Consider the following 24,042-nt stretch of genomic DNA (forward strand, 5'->3'; position numbering starts at 1 on the left):
TCTTGCACACTCAGTGCAGGTTTTGGCCTCAAATTACAAAACCTATTGGAATACAGCCATGGAAACTACTCTGCACAGAAAGAATTTTAGGGGCTGCTGTTGCTCTTCTGCATGTGTATGTTTAACAGGCCCAAGTCTATGCTGCTGCTGCTGCTGATAAAATATCTCAATCAAGAAGGAAAAGGGTGTTTAGACCCTGTTTAACTTTTCATGGACTGCAAGAGGTGGAAATAGTAGAGTGCTACAGGGTAGATAGAGACACACTACAGGAATTTTGCAACCTCTTGTCATCCCCAACTGAGAGCAAGGGTAACCAAGGGAAACCAATACCTGTGGAAACTAAGGTATGGGTAGCACTTAGAATATTAGCTAATGGAACCTTCCTGAGACCAACAGGGGATATGCTGGGTGTGTCAAAGCATTAGCTTCCAGGATCCTATATCAGTTGCTGCATGCTATGGTACAACATGCCAGTGGCTACATACATTTTTCCTGTACACCTGAGGAGAGGGCTACAACTATGCAGCATTTCTACCCTATAGAACATTTCTTTGAAGTCCTGGGAGTCATAGACTGCATATACACATTGAGATCAGCAGCATTTCTAACCTGTAGCACACGTCTCTGAAGTCCTGGGAGTCATAGACTGCACACACACATTGAGATCAAAGCACCACCTGGGGAACAGGGAAGGGTGCACATCAACAGAAAGAGTTTCAACTCTTTCAACTGTCAAGTCATGTGGAATACAAAGAAAATTATCCTGAATGTGTGTGCTGGCAACCCCGGCAGTTACCATGACTCCCATATCTGGCACAACTCACAACTCTACCAGAGATTTTCTAGTGGGGATATTCCACAAGGTCATTTACTGGGTGATGCAGGGTATGCTGGCTGATGACTCCCATCAGAAATGCACACCCACCCAAAGAAGAATGCTATAATGAAGCACATGCTCAAACAAAAAATATCACAGAGGATCTGTGTTTGGGCTACTGAAGTCACAGTTCTGGTGCCTAGATACATCACGGGAGCCCTGCAGTACAATTTTCTTTTCTGTCAAACATTAGCAATTTAAGTTTTAGGGGTGGCTGTAATTTCCTTACAATTGATGTGCCACCTATACATATCAATCCCCCATGACACAGGAATAGAGTGGGTACTTGAAATAATGAGATCTGGAAAAGCACCAGAATCAGAAATCAGACTGATAGAAGAACTGCTAGAAATAGTTTTATCACACAACTTCATCACATTTGATAATGAATACTACCTACAAAAATCAGGGGTAGCAATGGGCTCATTATGTGAGGCAAGTTTCACGAACATGGTGATGACCCATTGGGAATATAAGTACATTTTGGACAATACTAGTGTCAATTCACTGTTGACTTTTTACACATGCTTTCTGGATGACATTTGTATGTTGATCAAAGGGGATAGAAACACAGCCATAAACTTAGTTAACTATTTTAATAGTACAACACCATTCCTAAATTTACCAGTACGTTCCAGGAGACTACTATATCTTGCATGGACATTGAGTTAACAAAAGACCTACATAAGCAGAGATATAGGGCCCGGATATATAGGAAGAGCACATATTCAAGCTCTTTCCTGCATTACACCAGTTCACACCCTCATCACCAAAAGAAATTAGTTGTGAAAGGACAACTAGTCTGGGCAGCAAGGATGGTGACTGAGGATTCTCATTTTGAAGAGAAGTGTGAGACCCTTAGGTCTATGTTCACACATAGGGGGTATCCAACACAACTACTATCTCAACTGATCCTAGAAGTCTGTAATAAAAGGAAGCAGGGCATTTATAAACCAATTTTAGATGGCACTGTATCTAGTGAGGTAGGGACAGCCAGCTTTTCAGAGTAGCTGAGGAATCCCCACACAGTAAGTAACATAAGTCTAACTAGATATGACACATCATATACCCTCAGTTTTACAACAACATTTTGTTATGACTCAGGTGAATTAATAAGCATTATTAAGAAAAACTGGATGTTATTAAGAGCAGAACAAGATATGGGAAGTAAACTAGGTGACCATCCAGTGGTGACTTTCAAGAAAGGTAGGAACCTTTAAAACATTCTTGAATCAACTAGACCTACCGTCCTACTAGAAATCCAGGGATGCTGAGGTGCGAAGCATGTAATCAATGTAAATACATTGAAACAGGATGTAGATTTAATGTGAGAGACAAGACCTATTGGTTACACCAAAGGTTTAACTGTAACTCTAAATCTATAGTCTATTTAGCATCATGTCAATTGTGTCCATCATTTTATGTCGGCAAAACCGACTGTAAGTTTAAAGAGAGGGTTTATGAACATATTTACAATATAGGAAAGAAAAAAAAACTTGACAATACACTAGCAAAACATTGCAGTGACTTCCCAGATCACAAATTCAAGTTTAAAATCATTGACCAATTCCAGACATATATAAAAGGTGGACCAGTGCCCTTATTACCTAACAGAGCAGAACTGTTATGGCAACTTAAACTAAATCCCTGTCAGTACCCAGGCTTGAATGAGTTCTGCTCTATCACAAGCATTTTAAAACTGAAAGCCCTAATGAGATAAAAGTTTATATATATATATATATATATATATATATATATATATATATATATATGAATTCTGAATCCTGAGGACCAGAATCTCAAGATTGCAGAATCTCAAACGTAGTGAATGGTGATTGCCGTACAGTGTGAAACAGGAACTTTGACATTCACTCCACTGTAGTGCGATCTCAGAGTTGATATATTTAAGTTGCAGGGGGTGTGAGGGGTGCAGGGGGGCTTGCCCCCCTGAATACATGTTAGAATAGTTTGTTGTATGTTTTACTTTATTTATTTATTTTTAAGTTTTGTGATTCCACAATCTCGAGATTCTGGTCCTCGGGATTCAGAGTCTCAGGATTGCGGAATTTTGGTATTCTGTAGTGATCCTGTATATGATTAGCAGGGGGTGTGGGGACTGCAGGGGGGCTTTATAAATACATATTATTTTGTTTGCTATTGTTTTAAAACAAGGATTCATGACAGTATGTATTTTATTATGGCAGCTAGAATATGTGTATTCATCTTGGCTGCTGCTGTTTTAACACAAGGGTTTACTACAGTATATATTTCACTATGGTTTTAAATAATGCAGGGGAATGGATTTATTTAATTAATTATGTATGAGATGGTTCTATTGGCTGACAATTTTTGAATTTGTTTAAAAGTGGCTGATTGTTTTTATTCAGTGTTTTGATGTAGCTTGGGATAGACCTAAGTGAAAGTGCTTAACTTTTTGTGCAATTGTTTGTGCTGTGGCATTTTAACAGTTTTTTTTATATATCTTGGACTATTAAAAAAGGTTTGGAGCCTGAACTTCTTGTGGAATTGTTTGTGCTGTGAAATTTTAACAGTTATTTCATATATCCTGGACTATACAAAAGGTTTGGAGCCTACTATAGAATTTCAGAAACGTTTAGCTTAATGTCTGAGAGGGTAATGTGGCAGACTCAAAGAACAAGGGAAAAACAGTATCAAGGGAAACAAAAAGGCACTAGAATGCAACTTTAAGCAAGTATATACAGCTTTAAAAAGTACTGAAGCACAAATCCTGTAGTGGAATTCACAATACTGCCACTATTGCAATCAACCCACAGACTTAGGCACTAGACTACTGGAATGCAAATATATGAGCCAGATATATATAGCTATAAGGAGAACTCAAGCCCAAATCATGGAGCAGAATTCACAATACTGCCACTACTGTGATCCATTTAAAATTTATCCAACTAAAAATGAACATTTAATTAGTTTTGTTAACTAAGGATCTCCTGACTTTTTATCTGTGCCTTACCATATTAGGCACAAGTTCTGAATTCTACAATAGAACTTTCTACACTGACCATGCTGGCACTTTTATGTTGGCAGGAAATATATCATGAAAAGTAGACTAAACTGTCAGGAATCCATTTTGTAATGAAACATACTTAGAAATAGGATATGCCCTCAACATTTCTTCCTTCTCTTACATGCTATCTTCACACCCACATAAGTAATAAATGCTTTCCTGATCAGTATAATTCTTGTTATGTCACTTGCTGATGGCACTGTTTCCTTTGGTGGCAGACATGACATTTAATGCTGGTGCTAATCACTAAAGTATGTAGGTACACTATTAAAGCAGCTACTTGTAACATTTCAATGTCTACAACTCCAATATTTTCACAGCATTTTTTTTCATAATCTTAGGTGCACAATTTCCCCCATGGTTAAGAATTACATTTACCAGGGACATAATCACATCTCATTAGGACTTTATTTCCCATTCTGGTTTAATTTGCATATCGTCATTTGGTCATTTATCTATATATTCTGCTTTTGTGCTATCTGCACCATAGCATAATATGGGACTATGAATGAGTACCATGCTCTACCAGCCAATGCATGTCCAATTCCCATGCAACCATGTGTTATATACTATATATATATTATATACTACAAAACTTACCTATGAATAACAACCACAGTCTGCTCACAGAAGCTAACAGATAACATTTTTTTTAGAAATGGAGTTGGAGACATTAGTGTAATAGTTACATTTATTTATTTTCAGTATGTAAAATGATGCTAGAAAATATCCTGTAGAAAAATGAACTTTCAGCTCATTAACATTTTAAAATAGTAAATCTGTCTTATAACAATACTTGTGTCTATTTTCAGTCTGGTTAAAGAAAATTAAATATGCTTCACAGCAGAACTGTGTTATGTCCAAATACTTTGTTATAGTGCCACAAATTAAATACAACTTTTAAATTCAGCATGAAATCTAAGTCTGTGTAAATGAATCCAGCAGCAGCATCTGTAGCTTATGTATTGTAGCTTTCTGTGCAGAAGTATTTTAACACTCTGTGTAGAATGTAAACCTATGTCAGATATTCATCATTTATAACAATCTACAGTTGAATAAATGCACTATGTTTAATATTAACCTTTATTTTTTTCATTTTACTTGTATTTCAGCATTAGAATGAAAGTGTTTCGTGATAAAGAATGCACACCTGGAAAATTGTGTTCACGCCAGTCACAAGAAGAATCGTGTACCCCTTGTTGAGTGCATCCCCTACTCTCCTTATCAGCAATGGACCTAGGACATCAACACTGATACCATAGTCAGCATGAAAAGCAGGGAGTACCTAGATGTCAACAAACTTGCAGAATTCAATCATGTGAAACTAGGACCATGTGAGAACAGCAGCAATAGTTCTTGAAGTTGTACATAGAAAGGCCTGCTTGTCCTACATGGCTTCGGCTTATACCTGAATGCAAGGCAAGGCACTAACAATGTCTTTGTGTCAAGAGAGAGAAGAACAAGCTCAGCAAGTGGAAAACCTTGGAAAACAAAACAGAGAGCCCTAGTGATGGAGACGACCATAAATGGCAGCACAATGTTATGAAGGAAGATGGAAATCCAAAGCCAGTGCACTTAATTGCAGAAAGTAAGAAGTAGCTGTAGTGAACCTGTCTTAACTAATTATTTAGATGTATAGTTAGAACTAATTTCTTGCCCATGTGCAGCAATCTGGATACATGTTTGCGTTTATCTTCAAAAAAATTGCATAAAAATTAACAATTTCTAACTTGACCAGCACTTTGGATGAACACACACACACACACACACACACACACACACACACACACACACACACACACACACACACACACACACACACACACACACACACCTTTATAATATTTGTATACTGGTTTGTTTTTCTGTTTTGTATTATTTTGCATTGACAGCAGTACCATTTATATTTAGAACTTTTCTAAAATATGAAGTTTTAGAACATGTTATATTTTGTCATTGCTTGTGAAATTGTTTTATTTGAAAAAGAAAATGACTGCCTGCTTAGACCTTAAATGGCATACATATTTTTAGTACTATGGTTAATAGACGTAACGTTATCCTCTAGGATAAATGCTATAAAAATATAAAAGGTTAAGGCACCATATTCTTTATTCTTGCAGTATATTGTTAAATTGCAATACTAGCCCTCAAAATTATAAACATTAAAAAATCCACAATTATGTAATCAATAATGAGTGAAGGAGGTCATATAAAAATAATTATTGCATCATATCACAGCACATTCTGCAGACAATAATTACCAACCAATTATAAGCTGCCCAACATTTTCAAAAAAATTGCTAATTGCAATTAAGTTTTGTTTAAATTTGACGTACAGATTACATATATTTTCCCAAACATTTGTCACTAAATCAGAAAAAAATAGTATCTTGCAGCCTGCCTGAAAATATGGACCACTATTGAATAAAAATATTATTTCCAGAAATCTAGTTGCTGGCAGTATAATATTTAACTAAATCAGGTGTAACTAAAATCATTATAAACTGCTAACATAGGCACAGATCTAGAAGGATATTTAAAAGAAAAAAAATTCCATATGGGGATACATCAGTTAACTACAGTGTCTGAAATTTATAGACAGTGCTAGCTTAGATGAAATGGAGCCCTAGACAAAAGAATCTATAGCATGTCCACCCCTTCCCACTATCCACCATTTCCCCACTGCACCCCCAACTGTCTCTCCACATTTATCTTTGCCCTAGCCTATCCACAATGCCAAATATATTACTTGTTTTTTCTTTTTCTCATCATAGCCCTTTGTCATACTCTTCAGTTTTACCCTACATCCTTTTAATGCACACTAATTGTCCAAGAATATTCTTTAATAAACTGATTTAAGCAGTTAGTCTGAGGGTTGATAGGCCCCAAAAGTAATAGGATTCTCAATGTCTTGAGGTGCATTTTAAAGCTTTTACTATCCTTTTGAATATTTTGATCCAATGATGACCTGAGTAAAAATTATAACTAAGGAAAGGAATTAATTTTCACACTTTGTTGTACTATATAGCTTTTTCCTCCATTCTTTCAATTCACCATAACTGATCAAGAAAGCATTATTATAGCTGTGTAGAAAATAACTGAATAAAGCAGGGGGTAGTGGCTTCCAGAAGCCATAGGGTTCATGATGCATTAAGATACATTTCAGAACTTTTCTTTCCAACCTTGGCACAGAGGATTAAGGGTATGAGCTCTGAACAAGCTGTTTTTTGTAGTCCAGAGTTTGATTCCTTCAGCTTTTATTTGCCTACTGTGTGACTGTGAGCAAGACACTTAACTAGACTGTGCTTTTTGGCAAATAAAAAAACTGTGCTGTGCTGTGTTCCTTAATGGTCTCCTGATTGCATGCCTAATATCTACTTCATGAATAAGGAAATAAATTAATTTTAACACTTTGTCTTACCTTTCAGCTTTTTCCTCCATCCTTCAAGTTCCAAAAGAACCTGACTAACCAACACTGCACTGTAATAACTGTGGAAAAAATAATTAAATTAAGTGGGGAGGTCTACCACTGGGACCTCCAGATGCCATAGACTTCTAGATCCCCTGAGATATATTTTAGATCTTTTTTTACAATTTTTTGACCCAGTGCTGGCCCGAATAAAAATCATGAGTACGTTTTCTTCAACACATCACACTGTGTTGTCAATACCAGAACCAGAGATTGCAACCTTCATCTAGGAAGAGATAAAACTAGGTGGAGAGATTGGTTCATTACTCAGTGCATCCATTTGCTCTGAAACAGACTCCTGCAGATCAAACAAGATTATTCTTTATCATATTTCTAACTGGACGGGGTCATTAAATTTTCAAATAGACTTACAGGAGCTACATTCCTTGAAAAAAGTGGTAGAGCCTGAGAATAGGTGTTGGCAAGACTTTCATGGCATTTGGTGAGACTTGCCTAGGCTATCCTATGATCCTGTGGAAGAAATTCAATGTTTTTTGTTTTTCTTTGAAGGAATACATAAGTTGTGTATGAAACTTAATGCTTGTGACTGACAGAATAGTAGTCCCCAATAAATAAAGAAAAATAAATACTTGCTAGAATACATAAATCAATATCTGGGAAGACTGCCTACCATGCCCCCTACCCCCTAGAAAAATGAAAGTCACTTTCTGTGTGTATTCCTCTCATTTTAGATTGCAATGAAAGTGAAAGAACAAATTCCCATAGGTAGGGATTTTGAGTTGTTGCTGACATACATATGCACACCCCCAGAAGTCAACCAACTTTCTGTGTACCCCTCTAATGTTAAGCTGGGACAACATTCAAAGACTAAATAAACACATGAATATATTTCAACTTGGTATTATACAATGCATATAAACACACGCACACATATATATATATATATATATATATATATATATATATACACACACACACACACACACACACACACACACACACACACACACACACACACACACACACATACACACACACACACACACACACACACACACACACACACACACACACACACACACACACACACACAGTGGATATAAAAAGTGTACACACCCCTGTTAAAATGCCAGGTTTTAGAGATATAAAAAAATGAGACCACAATAACTCATTTCAAAACTTTTCCCACCTTTAATGTAACCTATAACCTGTACAATTCAATTGAAAAACAAACACATCTGTTAGGGGAAAAAATATAAAAAAACATACAATATGATAGTTGCATAGGTGTGCACACTCTTAAACTAATACTTTGTTGAAGCACCTTTTGATTTAATTACAACATTCAGTCTTCTTGGATAGGAGTCTAGCAGCATGGCACATCTTGACTTGGCAATATTTATCCACTCTTCCTTGCAAAAGTGCTCCAAATCTGTCAGATTGCGAGGGCATCTCTTGTGCACAGCCCTCTTCAGGTCAGCCCACATATTTTCTATTGGATTTAGGTCTGGACTCTGGCTGGACCATTCCAAAACTTTAATTTTCTTCTGGTGAAGCCATTACTTTGTTGATTTGGATGTATGCTTAGGGTCATTGTCATGTTGAAAGGTGAAATTCCTCTTCATCTTCAGGTTTCTAGCAGAAGCCTGAAGGTTTTGGGCCAAAAGTGACTGGTATTTGGAACTATTCATAATTCCATTCACCTTGACTAAAGCCCCAGTTCCAACTGAAGAAAAGCAACCAGAAAGCATGATACTGCCACAGCCATGCTTTACCATGGGGATGTTGTTCTTTTGGTTCTTTTGGTGATGCGGAGTGTTGTTTTTGCGCCAAACGTATCTTTGGGAATTGTGGCCAAAAAATTTAACCTTGGTCTCATCAGACCATAACACATTTTCCACATGCTTTTGGGAGACGTAATGTATTGTTTTGCAAATTTTAGTTGTATAAGAAAAGGCTTCCGTCTTGCAACCCTACCCCATAGTCCAGACATATGGAGAATATGGGAGATTGTTGTCACATGTAGTATACAACCAGTACTTGCCAGAAATTTCTGCTGCTCTTTCAGTGCTGCTGTAGGTCTCTTGGCAGCCTCCCTGATCAGTTTTTGTCTAGTCTTCTCATAAATTTTGGAGGGATGTACAGTTCTTTACAATGTCACTGTTGTCCTATTTTTTCTCCACTTTTTCATGACTGTCTTCACTGTGTTCCATGGCATATCCAATGCTGTGAAAATGCTTTAGTACCCTTCCCCTGACTGATACCTTTCAACAATGAGATCCCTTTGATGCTTTGTGAGCTCTCTGTGAACCATGGCTTTTGCTGTAGCAGGCAACCTAGTAAATGTCAGGAAAATCCCACTAGGACAGCTGAACTTTATTTAGGGTTAATCAGAGTATCTTTAATTGACAGCAGGTGTGTACCCAAGAAGACTGAATGTTGTAATTAAATCAAAAGGTGTTTCAACAAAGTATTAGTTTAGGGGTGCACATACACACAACAAAGTATTAGTTTAAGAGTGTGCACAGTTATGCTTCCAGAGTATTGTATGTTTTTTATTTTTTATATTTTTCCCCTAACTGATTTGTTTGTTTTTCAATTGAATTGTACAGGTTATAGGTCACATTAAAGGTGGGAAAAGTTTTGAAGTGATTTATTGTTGTCTCATTTTTTTATATCACAAAAACCTGGCATTTTAATAGGGGTCTGTAAACTTTTTATATCCACTGTATGTATATACATATATATTCATAATTATATGATACTACATCTCCAACTCACTAAATCAGCATACACTACATTGACCACAAATTGTCAAAACTCAAGCGGGAAAAAAAATATTCAGAGGTTCTGTGCCCCCACAACTCCTGCTAGTTCTCTGTAAAAAAACAAATTTGACTATGCATATAAACTTTCATAGTCCCATTTCAGTGGTGGGTAGCGGTGTCTACTGAAGGCCTCTAAACTCCAAGCCATATACCATCTTATGTGCCTTATATCAGTCACTACCAGGAATGTCTACATAAGTTGAACTTTGTAAATCTTCATTTTAAACCAGCTTTTTATAAAGCTGTACAGACAGTAAACATCATTTCTATGTGTTCTTCCTCAGTAGGGGCTTGGATGAGAACATCATCTGCATACGGGAGTACTTTATCCCCGAACCCTCAGAGATTCCAAAATCTGAGCTAAACCTTGATGAAAGTATATTGATAAACTGTGAAATCCCTGTAGTGTTCTTGTAAGCAGATACTGTTGATTATCAAATGTAAAGGCAAATCTTAATGCAGATTTAGGCATCAAAAGACAATAATAATATTGATGATGATAGTAATAGAAAAACGTTAAAGGTATAGATGTTGAAGATATGGGTAAGAGATAGTCTTGATAGGTGGAGTAGAGAGCTAGTATCTTTGCTTGGGGAAAACTGGCTGCAGTTTATGTGAGTGTTGGAATGTAGTTTGGTGGGCAGACGTTTACAGGTAGGCAGGTAGGTTTTGGGATAATATCTAGAATACCTGTGCCTTAAAGCAGGGCATGAATTCATCCATCTGCACTAGTGTGTGGATTACGGGCTCTGACTTCCCTTCCAGTTTCACAGGCTCATGCCACCATGACTTTTACAAGCAGCTTATGCTTCCTAAACTAGAATAGAGAAGGGCTTCTCCTATGGCCTTCCCTTGGCTGTAAGCATCAATGGTTGCATTGTAAATAGGAAACAGTAACAATGAGACATACGGTTGTTCTTTTTAGATGAAAAGGTGCACTGGTAGAGATGATTTATGAATGTTTCCACAGGAAAGACATGTTTAAAAAGGAGCAGCATTGGTGTCCTGCAGTACATCTTGAGAAGCTGAGATGCTCAGCTTATGCAGTCCTAGCTTTAATTAGCTGTAACTGATGGATACTCAGCATGGTAAAGACAAGGTCATTTGGTGGATATATCATTCCACTAGCTGCTTTGGGCTTCAGACTGATCTGCTGAGTGCTTTGTACAGCATGCTAACTAAGAGCATGAATCCCTATTATTGGTAGTAATTGCAGAGTATTTTTTTAGTTTTCCATAGGAAGTGATGCAGTATAAGTACTGGACAGTGATCACCCTGAGATATATATATGACCTTTATTGTTATAGTAAATAAAATCAGAAGGATGCATAGAGCATACGTTCAATATTTATCACTAAATATCTAATGTATAATTTATTTGCTCCTGCCAAATAAACTCTTGGTTGACAATTCAGCTAAGTGCAGGTGTATCCTTTTGGGAAGGAGAGAAAGAAGAAAAATTAACATTTTTGACCAGGTGAAGCAATGCTTCGAGTGTTGAGATACCTCTTTTTGCAGCATATTCATATTAAATCTTTTGGCAAACAAAGTATGACACTAGTCACTCTGATTTACATGTGCCACTGTGGAAATGCTAGATGTGTTGTAGCACAGGTTTATATTGTGCAAAACAGTCACTAGCCCTTGACATTTGTACCTGTGACAATGGCCCAATTTTAGGGTATTAAGTGTGTTCCATACTTTTCTGCACAAAATATAGGTGTAGTCTTGCCACTGTGCTCTCTGCTGGCTACAGCAAAATCAGAGGTAAATCAGCAATACATGGGAAGGATGCAATACTGTATCATACTCTACCTGCTATTCCAAGAGTTCACGCCTTGTATATTTGTATATGTAATGGAAGTACCAACTTCTACTTGTGTGATACAACACAGGAGCTGATATGTCTTATATAAATATATATATATATATATATATATATATATATATATATATATATATATATATATATATATATATATACATATATATTCATCACTATTGCAGATCACACCAATGGGGCACTTTTGAGAACAGTTATGCACATAAGACTAGATCAGAAAAGTGGTAAAATTTCTGTGTGGTCAGTCATCAGTGTTTTGGTTGCTTTCAATTTGTTATGCTTTGTGTTGGCACCCTCATTATTTTGGCTTTTGGGCTCAAAGGCTACTCTTGGCTTTACATTTCCTTTCTTTTCTCTAAAGTCCTTACTATGTTTCTAGATAACCAGGTTTCTGTAGAGAGCATATTTCACTATTTTAGTTGTGGTGATTGCTTTTGTCTTAGTCTGTCTCAACATGGTTTGCGAAATTGATTTATTTTTAAACTGATGTTGACTGGTCGAGACCTTTCCATTCACTGAGTTTGAGTTCATTACCTTGGGTGAAGAGTAAGCACATTCCTCATGTCCTCAGTGCAGCAATCCTTGCCCACTGATGAATGTTCACTGGTCGAACCCATTCCATTGATTGAGTTTGAATTCATTACCTCCTTCCCAATTCATCAGAGTGAAAGCATTTGCCCAGTGATGAATGTTGACTGGTTGAGACCATTCCACTGATTGAGTTTGAATTCATTACCACATTCCCAATTCATCATGGAAGTTGTTTCCCAGTGCACCTCCTTAATTAATATAACCTACACTGAGGATGCATATCCTTAGTTTTTTTTAATGTTGCATATTTGAACCTTTTCAAGGGAACAGGCTTTAATCAATCAGTATTTGCCTAAAAGTGAATCAATTTCACAACCAAAAATCATGTATTTTTTATCATTCTGTTTATTCACCTTATTTTACTTTCTATTATTACCGTGTTTTGATTTCCCAGATACAGACACTTTTACAGTCTTTCTTGTATTGTACATTGCCATCTTTCTGCCTTCTGTCATACTAATGTCTGTCCCACACAAATATACACTATTAACTTATACACACCATGAAATATTACCATAAATAGAGCATTTGCCCACTAGCATGCAACACATTCTCCTAAATTCCTGATTACTTCCAGCTATGTAAGTAAATACACAGACCCAGATCTACACATCACATCCCAGATGAGCCACCCATATATTGTTGTCTAACATCCTCACTTCCTTTACATAATACCTACAATAATAAGTACTTTGTCTCTAGTCATGCTGTGAGACAGTGACTTACTTGGTACTGCTTATCCTGCCCTTTTCTTCTGTTTACTTAATACTTCATCATCACTTACATATTAGAAGCAAATGCATTCATCAGCCCTACCAACACATTCTCCACTGCCTTCGCTCTTCAGTCTTTTCTTATCCATTGCACCAGTCTGTCATGTCCCCTTTGTTCTTTTTCTAACTTGCCATAAAATGCATGTTCTCTCTCATCACTGATCAACCTTACTTATTAAACCTCATTCTATGTATTAGACAATGGCCGAGATCCTTAATAGTAAGGAACTACATACTTCAGCTCTTGACACCAACAGTTTCAAAAGTGAATTTGTATTTGTTGTTAAACCCCGATTAGCCAATCCAAATTCTACTATTACTGGTATTATAGAATCACATGTAAAACCATGACACATATCAAAATTTCAAGTATCAACAAGTCAAAGCCAGGAATAAAAAGCAGGTTGGGAGGATACTTCTTATGTCCAGAAAGCTACAATGGTCTTTGACTGTCAGATTTCCAGGAAAATTAAACATGCTCTGTAATGGGTTAAGTCAATGCCTAGCAAGTATACATCTAAAACATCAAAGTTTAATAATTTTTTTGTCTCATAGAAGTATAAAAGAAAACAAACAAAACAGACTTCTGCTATGTGTCATTTGGTGAGCAGGCACAACTATATCATTATGAAGAATTTCACCTAATACTGGTTCATCATTATCATCATCATCATCATCATCAGCCCCCTTTTCTTCATTTTTTCTACATGGGGTTAGGGTATCATGTTAACTGTCACCAACTTTCTCGATTCAGTGCCACACTCTTGCCTTCTTCAACACTCATGCCTGATTGTTGCAGATCTTTTTTCACACAATCCGTCCACCTATTTGATGGACATCCTTGCTTCCTCTTACCTTCTTCCTGTCTGTCCCAAATCTTCCTCACCAGATTGTCTTCTGCTTTTCTACACATGTCTGCAAACCACCGTAATCTGTTCTCTTTGATTTTTTTCTGCAATTGGAGCTACTTTGGCTTCTGCTCTTATGTCTTCATTTCTTCATCTGTCCCACAGTGTTCATCCTACCACCATTCTCAGGCACTTTATTTCCATCACCTCTAGCTTCTTCAACTGTTCTGACTTTACTGCCCAGGTTTCTGTGCCATACAGTATTACTGGCTGCACCACTGTCTTGTATGGGTTCCTACTGGAACACCGAATTTTCAATTGTTCGAATCGCTAAAGGTCGACCTTTAATGATCGAACAATTGAAAATTCGAAACCTGCAAAATCATCATTAAAAAAAAAAAGAAAAAATAAGCCCCCCTGCATCCCCCACACTCCCTTCTATTTAAATATACCAACTCCAAGATCTCACTACAGTGTAGGAAAGGGAAATCTTTCCTTTCTGCACCATACTTCATTAAAGTGCGATCTCGGAGTTGGTATATTTAAGTAACGAGGGGGGTGGGGGGTGCAGGGGGGCTTGCCCCCCTGTTTTAACCCATCAGGGTATGTCTTCTTTATTTTATTTATTTATTTTTTAATTTTGAAGTTACGGAACTTTGATCATATGGTGTTGACCATATGGTATTCAAAGTTCCATAACTTCGATTTTGTAATATGTAACCCTCATACTCTATGCCAGTTGGCTGCAGCTTCTCTGATTCTAGCTTTGACCTCTTCATTTAGACTACCCTTCTCCCTAACCACCCTCCCAGATACTTGAAGCTATTTACCTGTTCCACTTTCTTCCCTTCTATCTATATTCTCAGCTTCTTCTGATTTCCCCAATTTGCTGACATTACCACTGTCTTATCTGTGCTTAGTTTCATCCCATGTGCCTTCAGATTTGCATTCGATTCTCCTATCCTTTGCTGAAGTTCTAGCTCAGAGTCTGCCTGTACTGCTACATTGTCTGCATAGAGCAGCTTTGTTGATCTGTCCCCTCCAACCTGTTTGCTAATGTAGTCTATCACCAGTATGAACAGCAGAGGGCTCAGAGCTGAACCCTGATGTATACCCACTCCCACTAGGAACTCTTCTGTGAGGCCGAACACTGTTCGTACTTAAGTCACTGGGTCCTTGTACATAGCCTGCACTAATTCTACCAATGTTTCCGGGACTTCAAACCACCGCATTACTGCCCAGATTAGCTTTCTTGGGACCCGCTCATATGCTTTCTCCAAGTCTAGGAATGCCCAGTTGGACTCTGTTCTCATTTCTAGTGTCTTCTCAAGTATCTGTCTCAATGCAAACATTGGGTCCATTGTGCTGCATCCTGATCTGAATCTGAACTGTTCATCTCCCATCTTACATTCTACTACTCTGCATATCCATTTATCAATCAATCTCTCCAGAACTTTCATGCAGTGTGGTAGGAGTTTGATCCCTCTGTACTGCCCAAAGTTGTGGATGTCCCCTTTGTTCTTGTACACTGGCACAAGTATGCTTATTCACCAGTCATCTGGGATACGCCTTTCTCTCTACACTGCTATTAGTACTCACCTAACACTGGTTCAACAACACTAAAATCAGCTCACTGAGATCTTTAAAAATGCACTCTAACCCACTTAGTTATTAATATCATGTTACTAGACTCTTCTCAGATTTGTTACCAGAATGTATCATCACTATAAACCTCCCAAATGTCCTGTCCTTTGTCCAGTACTAAATGACACATTTTCCATCATCAATTCTCCTGAATATAATGATGATGATGATGATGATAATAATAATAATAATAATAATAATAATAATAATAATAATAATAATAATAATAATCTGTGCAAGGTAATTCATTTTAGGTCTTTCAACATGAACTGACAGTGCTCCCATTTTTTGAGAATGTTTGAAACTAACTCCAGTGAAACTCTAATTTAAGAATTTAAGAAGACTAACATCAAATGTTAATACCACTTAGAATAATTCTTTGCACTAAAAGAAGATTGCTTCCCTTGACCAAATGGCAAATGTGTTGCAAGCTTGCTCAATGAACAGTGCCATCTCATTGTTACTCTTTCAAACAAAGAGATAAAGCTTGGACAACTTACAAAAAAATGGTTCAAGTTTTACTATGAAATACTAACTTCATGAATTGTGACAAGCTGAAAGGATGAAAAAATTCACAAAACATAGAAGAGCAAACTTTATTTTCACAGAAGCTCAAACCCTCCTGCATTACCTGGTGGGTGGCAAATCCCCCCACACCTCAAACTTATTTATACCAACTCAAAGCACAAAGTAATCTCTCAGAACAAGTCAATCATTGTTGGCACACACTTATAAACTGCACACCGGCGAGTCTATATGGAGTAAATATGGGCCTGGCGGCCATGGTGGTGCAGCGGTTAGCGTTGCCACCTCACAGCAAGAGGTTCTCCAGTTTGATCCTTGGCTGGGGTGCCTTCTGTGCAGAGTCTGCATGTCCTCCTTGTGGTCATGTTGGTTTCCTCCGGGTGCTCCGGTTTCCTCCCTCATCCCAAAGACATGCTGTAGGTGGATTGGACACTCTAAATTGGCCCTAGGTGTGAGTGTCTGCATGTGTGTGCCTTCAGTGGAAGGTTGGGCATCAGGCTGGCAACTTGACACTGTAAAAACTCCACTGCCAATCATTAGCGGACAGATGATCAGATGTGGTGACCCCTAACCAGGAAAAAGCACAAAGAAGAAGAAGATGGGCCTGGTGATTTCAGAAGTAGCAATAAACTGGGTTAGATGCTAATATGAATTCCATATTAAAAGTGCAATATCAGTAGCCATCTTTCTGATATCAAAGCATAATGCCTTCACCCTACAACAGTAAAGATTATTGAAAACAAATGGCAGGGCATGCAATTATTCCCATAGAAATATACAGCAGTGGCTATATAAAAAAAAAAATCAATTTTCCTATTTTTTTTTTTTGTGGCATATACACACTAATATGGATCAATCCAGTGCACTATGGGAGGGATCCAGCAGTTGAGACACTACACATCATGAATGTGGATGACCTGTTAATAGAGCTAGTAGCTAGCAGTCAGACAGTATGTTATCATACTATGGAACATGACACAGACAGTGACCATCTGCACAGGTTTCTGTGATGTACACTGCAGTGCACACCTAGACATGTTTCGATAGCTATGATGTAATCAAATAGATGTATACATATGTACATATATGTAGATGCGGTGTCAGTGGCTCAGCAGGTAGCACACTCATGGCTCATCAGGTAGCACACTCACCTTTGGTGCTGTATGAAATAAGGTTGTGGATTATATTCTCACAGACAGTATGCACCAATGCTTTGAATGGACAATTATAGACAGACAGAGACCAGACAGAGAGCTGGTGTATGCTGTCTGTGGGATGTGTGCAGCACACATGTTATCACTCAGTTTGTTGAATAACCTAGTCCCACTAGAAACCAAGCTGTGTATATGTCTTGGTATAAAGGCCTCTGGGACATTGCAGCAGTATATGGCTGATACTATATAGGTGCCCATGACAGCTGCATGTTGTATCAAAAAAAGTGTCGTAGTGGTCATGTGCTGCAGGACACATGAATGCATTCACTTCCCCAACATCCTAGGGGAGTGCAAGTGAGAAGACTATCAAGGAATAGTTATTTGCCATTGCAAATTTCCTTGTGTCCTTTGGTGCAATAAATTATACTCCAGTAAAGCTCCTTACTAGTGAAGAAGTTGTTTCTAACAAAGAGGATCATTGACTTAAAATTTCTAAGCTACCAGAAAAGTCTAGAAGCATTGTTCTTGATTTCTGTGCATTATAGGCTCCTCAGAATAAACCTGTGCCTTGCCTTTAAGCAGTCAGGTTCTCAGTAGTGCAGGATATCTTGTACCTCCGCCGATCAAACATTCCCATAAATAGCAGAACAAGAGATTTAAACCTGCTTCAGCAGATCAATAAAATATGTTACAGAGACAGATTTGTTACTTAGCATCTTCCTCACCTCTAGAACAGACTATCCCTGCTGCTACAGCAGAGTGGGTTCATGGGTTCATAGGTAAGTACTAGACTGTCTATCCTTGTGGCCATTTTAAGCCCATACAATTTCCCTCAAAGGTGAAATTCAAACCCTGCACCTTGTGAGTGTGAGATAGGCAGTTGGTGTGCTCCACCTGCCTTTTGGAATCCAGCCTTTAGACCTTGTGCATTAGTATGGATAGTTTAAAATTATCATTCACAGACTCTCATCTCACTCACTAAATATTTTGTTCTAGCTATCCACTGACCAGTCTTGTATGCTGCCTGTAGAGCTTTTGCTTACAAGGGAAATTCCTTGTAGTACTAAAATGAGAAGTGTTCCAAAAATGAGATTTCTGGGAATTTTGCATTTCTGACCAGGACACTAATTCACTGTCACTTGTATTTTTTCTTCTGTTACTTATAAAAGTGGAGCCCATGGTGGTGCAGCAGTTTGTGTTGCTGCCTCACAGCAGAGGTTTTCCAGTTCTATTCTCAGCTGGGCTGCCTTCTGTGCAGAGTCTGCATGTCCTCCCTTCAGTCACATGGGTTTCCTCTGGGTGCTGCAGTTTCCTCACACATTCCAAACACATGCTGAAGGTGGATTGGACACTTTCAATTGGCCTTAGGTGTGAGTGTTTGCATGTCTGTGCCTTCTGTGGAAGGTTGCGTGTCAGGCTTGCAACTTGACACCATAAAACTTCACTGCCAATTGTTTTGTGGGCCATTATTCCACTGTGGCAACCCCTAACAGGAAAAGCAGAAAGGGAAAGAAAAAAATGTGTTACTTATAAAACTATCCATTTGCTTTATTCAGTGCTTATTCAGAATCTGTTATAATTTTTCTTATTCAGTGAGGCACCAAAAATGATAAGGAAATAGTAAATGACCAGCAATTATACTAAATAATCATGGGTATAAGTCTATGAATGTCAGCTCATGAGCATGAACATTTGTGTTTTGCTAACTGCATGTCAGAGTCTTTGGTTATTACTAACTTGAACCCTCTCAAGATAAGCTTTTCATCATTAGACACAATAAGTTCTTGTAGACAGCTAGCATCTTTCTTAGGAATGAAAGCATTTTGCATGTATAATCTCAGTTATGCATGAACTGGTCTTAACAGGGGGAAATGAGGAGGGAGTTGGGGGAGAGCATGCAGGAAGAGAGGTCAGGAGAAGAAATTGGCATTCATGTTTTTTGATATTCTAGCCAGTGAAAAATCCGATTCTGAGGATTAAGGATTATTTCTACATAAAACCCTGGAAAAATATACAGTTGGTGAAATAGTAAAAATAAGAATATAAAAATTTAAAATTATTTATCCTAAACTTAAAAGAAATGAAAAGCAACAATTTTAGAGTACTTTCAGTAAATGTGAACAAGTATTATTAACACTGTAAGAAGGGTAGAGATACTGGAATGGTATGCTAAATATGATGTAGATGTTATTATGTTAGAGGATGTGATTCCTGAAAGTGAAGAAAGACTGCAAACAGAAACTGTGGGGAGAAAATATAACATGGAACTTAGGAAGTGAACGTTGTTCTGGAGTGGATGTGCTGTGTAAAAGCATGAAAATGTTAGATATAATATTGGTAAAGATGGGAATGTTAACTGTTGTGGATGTGAGGTTGAGAGAGCATGTTTATAGAATTATAGCATTATATACATATGTAGCTAGCAAGCAAAACAGATACTTTGTTTCATCCACTGTTAAACTATGTGGTGGTTAATACTGCAGGGGTCTTTAATTCTGATTTATGGGGTTGATGTAAAAAAAAGGTAAAGATGAAAACAACTACAGGAAGTAATACAATGTGATAAATTAGATATGTGGAACAAAAGTCAATGGACTTATAAAAGAGGGGAACTTGAATCTGAAATCAATTATTTTGTTTTATAGGAAAGCTTGGGGGGGGTGACAGATGGTGAAACAGGATAGTTTCTTAGAGCATTTAACAATATGGATGGAAGTGATGGAAGAAAGAGAGTATATTAAAATAGGAAAGGGAATAAAAATAATAAATGAGAAATTATAGGGTGAAACTGGAGAGTGAGAATATTGTAGTTATGGAAAGATCATATAACCATAAAGGACTACTATAAAAACTGGTCTGAATGGTGGATTGAATTTAAAAATAATTATAAAAACTGTTTCTTTTCAATGGCAGGATGATGTGAGAAAGGAAGAGCAAGTGAAGCATGAGAAAATGTATAGAAATGTATTAGAAAATGTAAAGAATAATACAAGAGAGTATTGTGATAAGAAAAAAATATATAAAATAATCTGAGAAAAAATGAAGGCATTACTGATTAGGCAGAGGTATTATTTACAAATGAGAAGGGAAGAGGTATCTGCATATTGAGGTAAAATAATAAAGGAGGGTATTAGTATTATAAAGGAAATGACAAAGGTAAAAGGAGATGTAAAAGGAGCACAAGAACAAATTATGACTATTGTAGTACAGCATGTGGAAAATATGTATAAGAGTAAAAAGAAGGAAAACAAAAGAGAATGGCAGTTAAAAAATCCAGAATGACTTAATGAAGAATTTGTAAAGAAATTTCTATTAGTGAATTGGATGACGTACTTAGGAAAGTAAATACAGAGTCAGTATCAAACCCGAAGTATAGTGTATGGAAATTAATGGATTGGCATAGAATAGAACATTTTGTAAATGTACTAAATGAAAGGTTGAAGAAAGGGTTTGTTTATGAGGAGCTAAGTAGTGAGATATTAAAATGCATATGGAAGAAAAATGAGAAGATAAAAAATAGAGACCTATCGCGCTAAAAACACAGTTTATGCCATTTTTTATGAGAAGAATAGAGAGGAGGTTGTAAGGAAGGATGTGGAGTATTATGGAAGAATATATATATATATATATATATATATATATATATATATATATACATATATATATGGTATAAAGGGGAAGAGATGTCAACAATTATTACTGGTTGTGATTTAAACTGTGGATGATATTATAAGTAAAAGGGAGGATATGAAACTTATGACAGCTGATATTAGCAAGGCATTTGATACAGAAGGAGATGATGCTTTGTGGGATGTTCTGGAGAAGTAAGGGCTAGGAAATAGATTTAGGAAAGTGAGTATGTCAGCATATCAAAATAATAGAGTGAGAGTGTGCGCGAATGGGTGACTGAGTAAAGAAATATCTATGAATGTGATATAAGGCAAGGATTTCCTGTGAGTGGAATATTGCTTGCATTGGCAATGAATGCAACAGTGAGTGAAGTAACCTACAAAATTAAGTATGCTAGACATGTGATCTAAAAAGGGGTGGTGATTCCAGTAGTTTTGGCATATGCAGACAAAATAGATGTAGTTGATAAGAACAGAATATGTTTGGGGGAGTGTTGGTAAATCTAAATGAACGTTAAAGGAGAATGGGAATGACCTTCAATGAAGATAAACGTAAGGGTTTGGGTGATGTGGTGAAAAGTGGGTGTGTGTAGTTTTCAATTGCTAGGAATAAAATGTGGGGAAAATTATATAGTTGTGATGAAATGGGATAGTTTGATAAAAGAAATTAAAGAAATATGTCTTCTGTGGTGGAACTATAGATTAGCATTCAGGGAAAAAAAGTTTATCTGTTGAGTTTGGTATTGAAGGGAAAATTAGTATATGTGTCAAATGTTTATATGATTGCAGAAAATTATGAAAAGGACAATAGTGCAATTGGTGTTTTCTTTCATATGGGGTTCATGATTAAATCCAATGAAAAGAGATGTGTTTTATATGAGTGAAACTGAAGGAGGATTGGGGATACTAAAGCCAGTTGTTTATTCTGCTGCTTTAAAACTGTAAAGAGTATTAACGTAAGTAAAGGAAGAGAATGAGAATTTAATAGAGGCGGTTTAAATATAAGTAAAAAATATGGGAGATGATGAGAATAATAAAAAGAGAAAAATACATAAATGGAGAAATTAAAATAATCAAGGAAAAAAATAGTAGCATGGAAAATAAAAATTGGTGATATAAAGAATATATAAGGATGTGGTATAATAATGTAATGAAACAATTTTATTATGGAAATCCATGGTAAAGTTCTCCCAATTAAATGATTAAAGCCATTAAAGTAAGGAAAAGGTAGAATACAAACAATGTAGAGTTAAGGATTTCCTATGGAGAGTGGTAAAAAATGAATTACCAGTAAAGTGAGATATGTCATATATAAAGAAAGTTGAAAGATTGTGTTTATTTTTCAGGGAGGAAGCGATATGAAATGTAAAAGAGTGGTGAAACTTTGGAAAACATTATGTGAAGATTTTTTTTAGAATATTAATGACACAAACAATGCCGATATGAATATGATTATGTATCAATATAAGATTGAGAAGAAAGAATGTGTGAGAAGGGTGAATACAAATTTATTTTATATAATATAGGTTATTTGGAATGAAAGGCTGAATTAAATTTTATTTAATGGGAATGGATTTTGGCAAATATAGTGTGAAAAATCATATTATGGTTGTGGAAGAGGGAGTGGAGTCAATTATGGGGGAATAACAATGACTATGTTATAAGAAAAATGATAAATAGCAAAACAATTGAAATGTGTATATATGTTCCTGCAAATATATGCAGTTTGTAAATATGCAAATAATATGTTTTATATTGTGTTAAAGGACCACTGCTATTTTAAATAGGTGCCATGGGATCTTTTATAACCTTTTGAACTACCACCAACTCAAGCAGATGGGACCTCAGGTTTAGCCTTATATCCAAAGGACAATAAAGGCAGGAGTGCAGCATCCCATTATTGCTACACTGCAGTGTCTGCAAGTCTATCACATGGTGTGGGACTAGAACATAAAGCCTTCTTGTCTTCTAACATCAAACACAAAGCCTTCTTGTCTTCTAACATCAAAGGTGAGTGAGATATCTATCAAGCCACTGGCACTGCATCCATATGTATGTATGATATCTTTAGATGCATATATATATATGTATCACATGTATCTGAATATATCTAGTTGTGCACTGCAGTGCACATTTTAGAATGTTGTGTAGATGGTTACTGTCATAGGTTCATAGGTTCATAGATTAGTACTAAGCTAACTGCCCTTGCGAGCCATTTTAAGCCTAGCCAATTATCCCTTGTGAGACTCAAACCCTGCACCTTGTGTTTGTAAGGCAATCACCTTAACCATTCGGCCACCCTCCCAACCCTGAAAATGGCAAGACACCAGAGCAAATCCACACAAACATAGGGATGAGATGCAGACTCCACACTAAAGACACCCCAGCCAAGAATCAAACCAGAAAACCTATAGCTGTGAGGCAACAATGCTACCACTGCACCATCAAATATGTCTGCGCCATGTTACACAATATGATAACATCCAAGCATGGTGTTCTGCCAGCCTGAGATATAGATGGTCTACTTCAGAAAACCCCAGAAGCATCACAAATAATCACTAGAATACAACAAGGCATGGGTGATGAAGGCTGTGGCCATATATGCAAGCACAGGCAACTCAACATCATCTCATTCAGAACTTTGAGTCATGATGTGCCACAGGTACGAGTGCACAGAGTCACCAATACACATGCATAACACATTAATACATGTAACTGTTGCATACAAATGTGTGACCTGTACAAAGGACCCATCATATAGACATATTTAAACTATCCTGGAGTACACATGCAGGACATATTGAAGCAGACACATGTCTGATATTGTACGGTATGTAGACATGCAGGAGACAGA

Source organism: Protopterus annectens, chromosome 5.part0, assembly GCF_019279795.1.
Source record: "Protopterus annectens isolate FY-2018-M chromosome 5.part0, PAN1.0, whole genome shotgun sequence".
Lineage (NCBI taxonomy): Eukaryota > Metazoa > Chordata > Ceratodontiformes > Protopteridae > Protopterus > Protopterus annectens.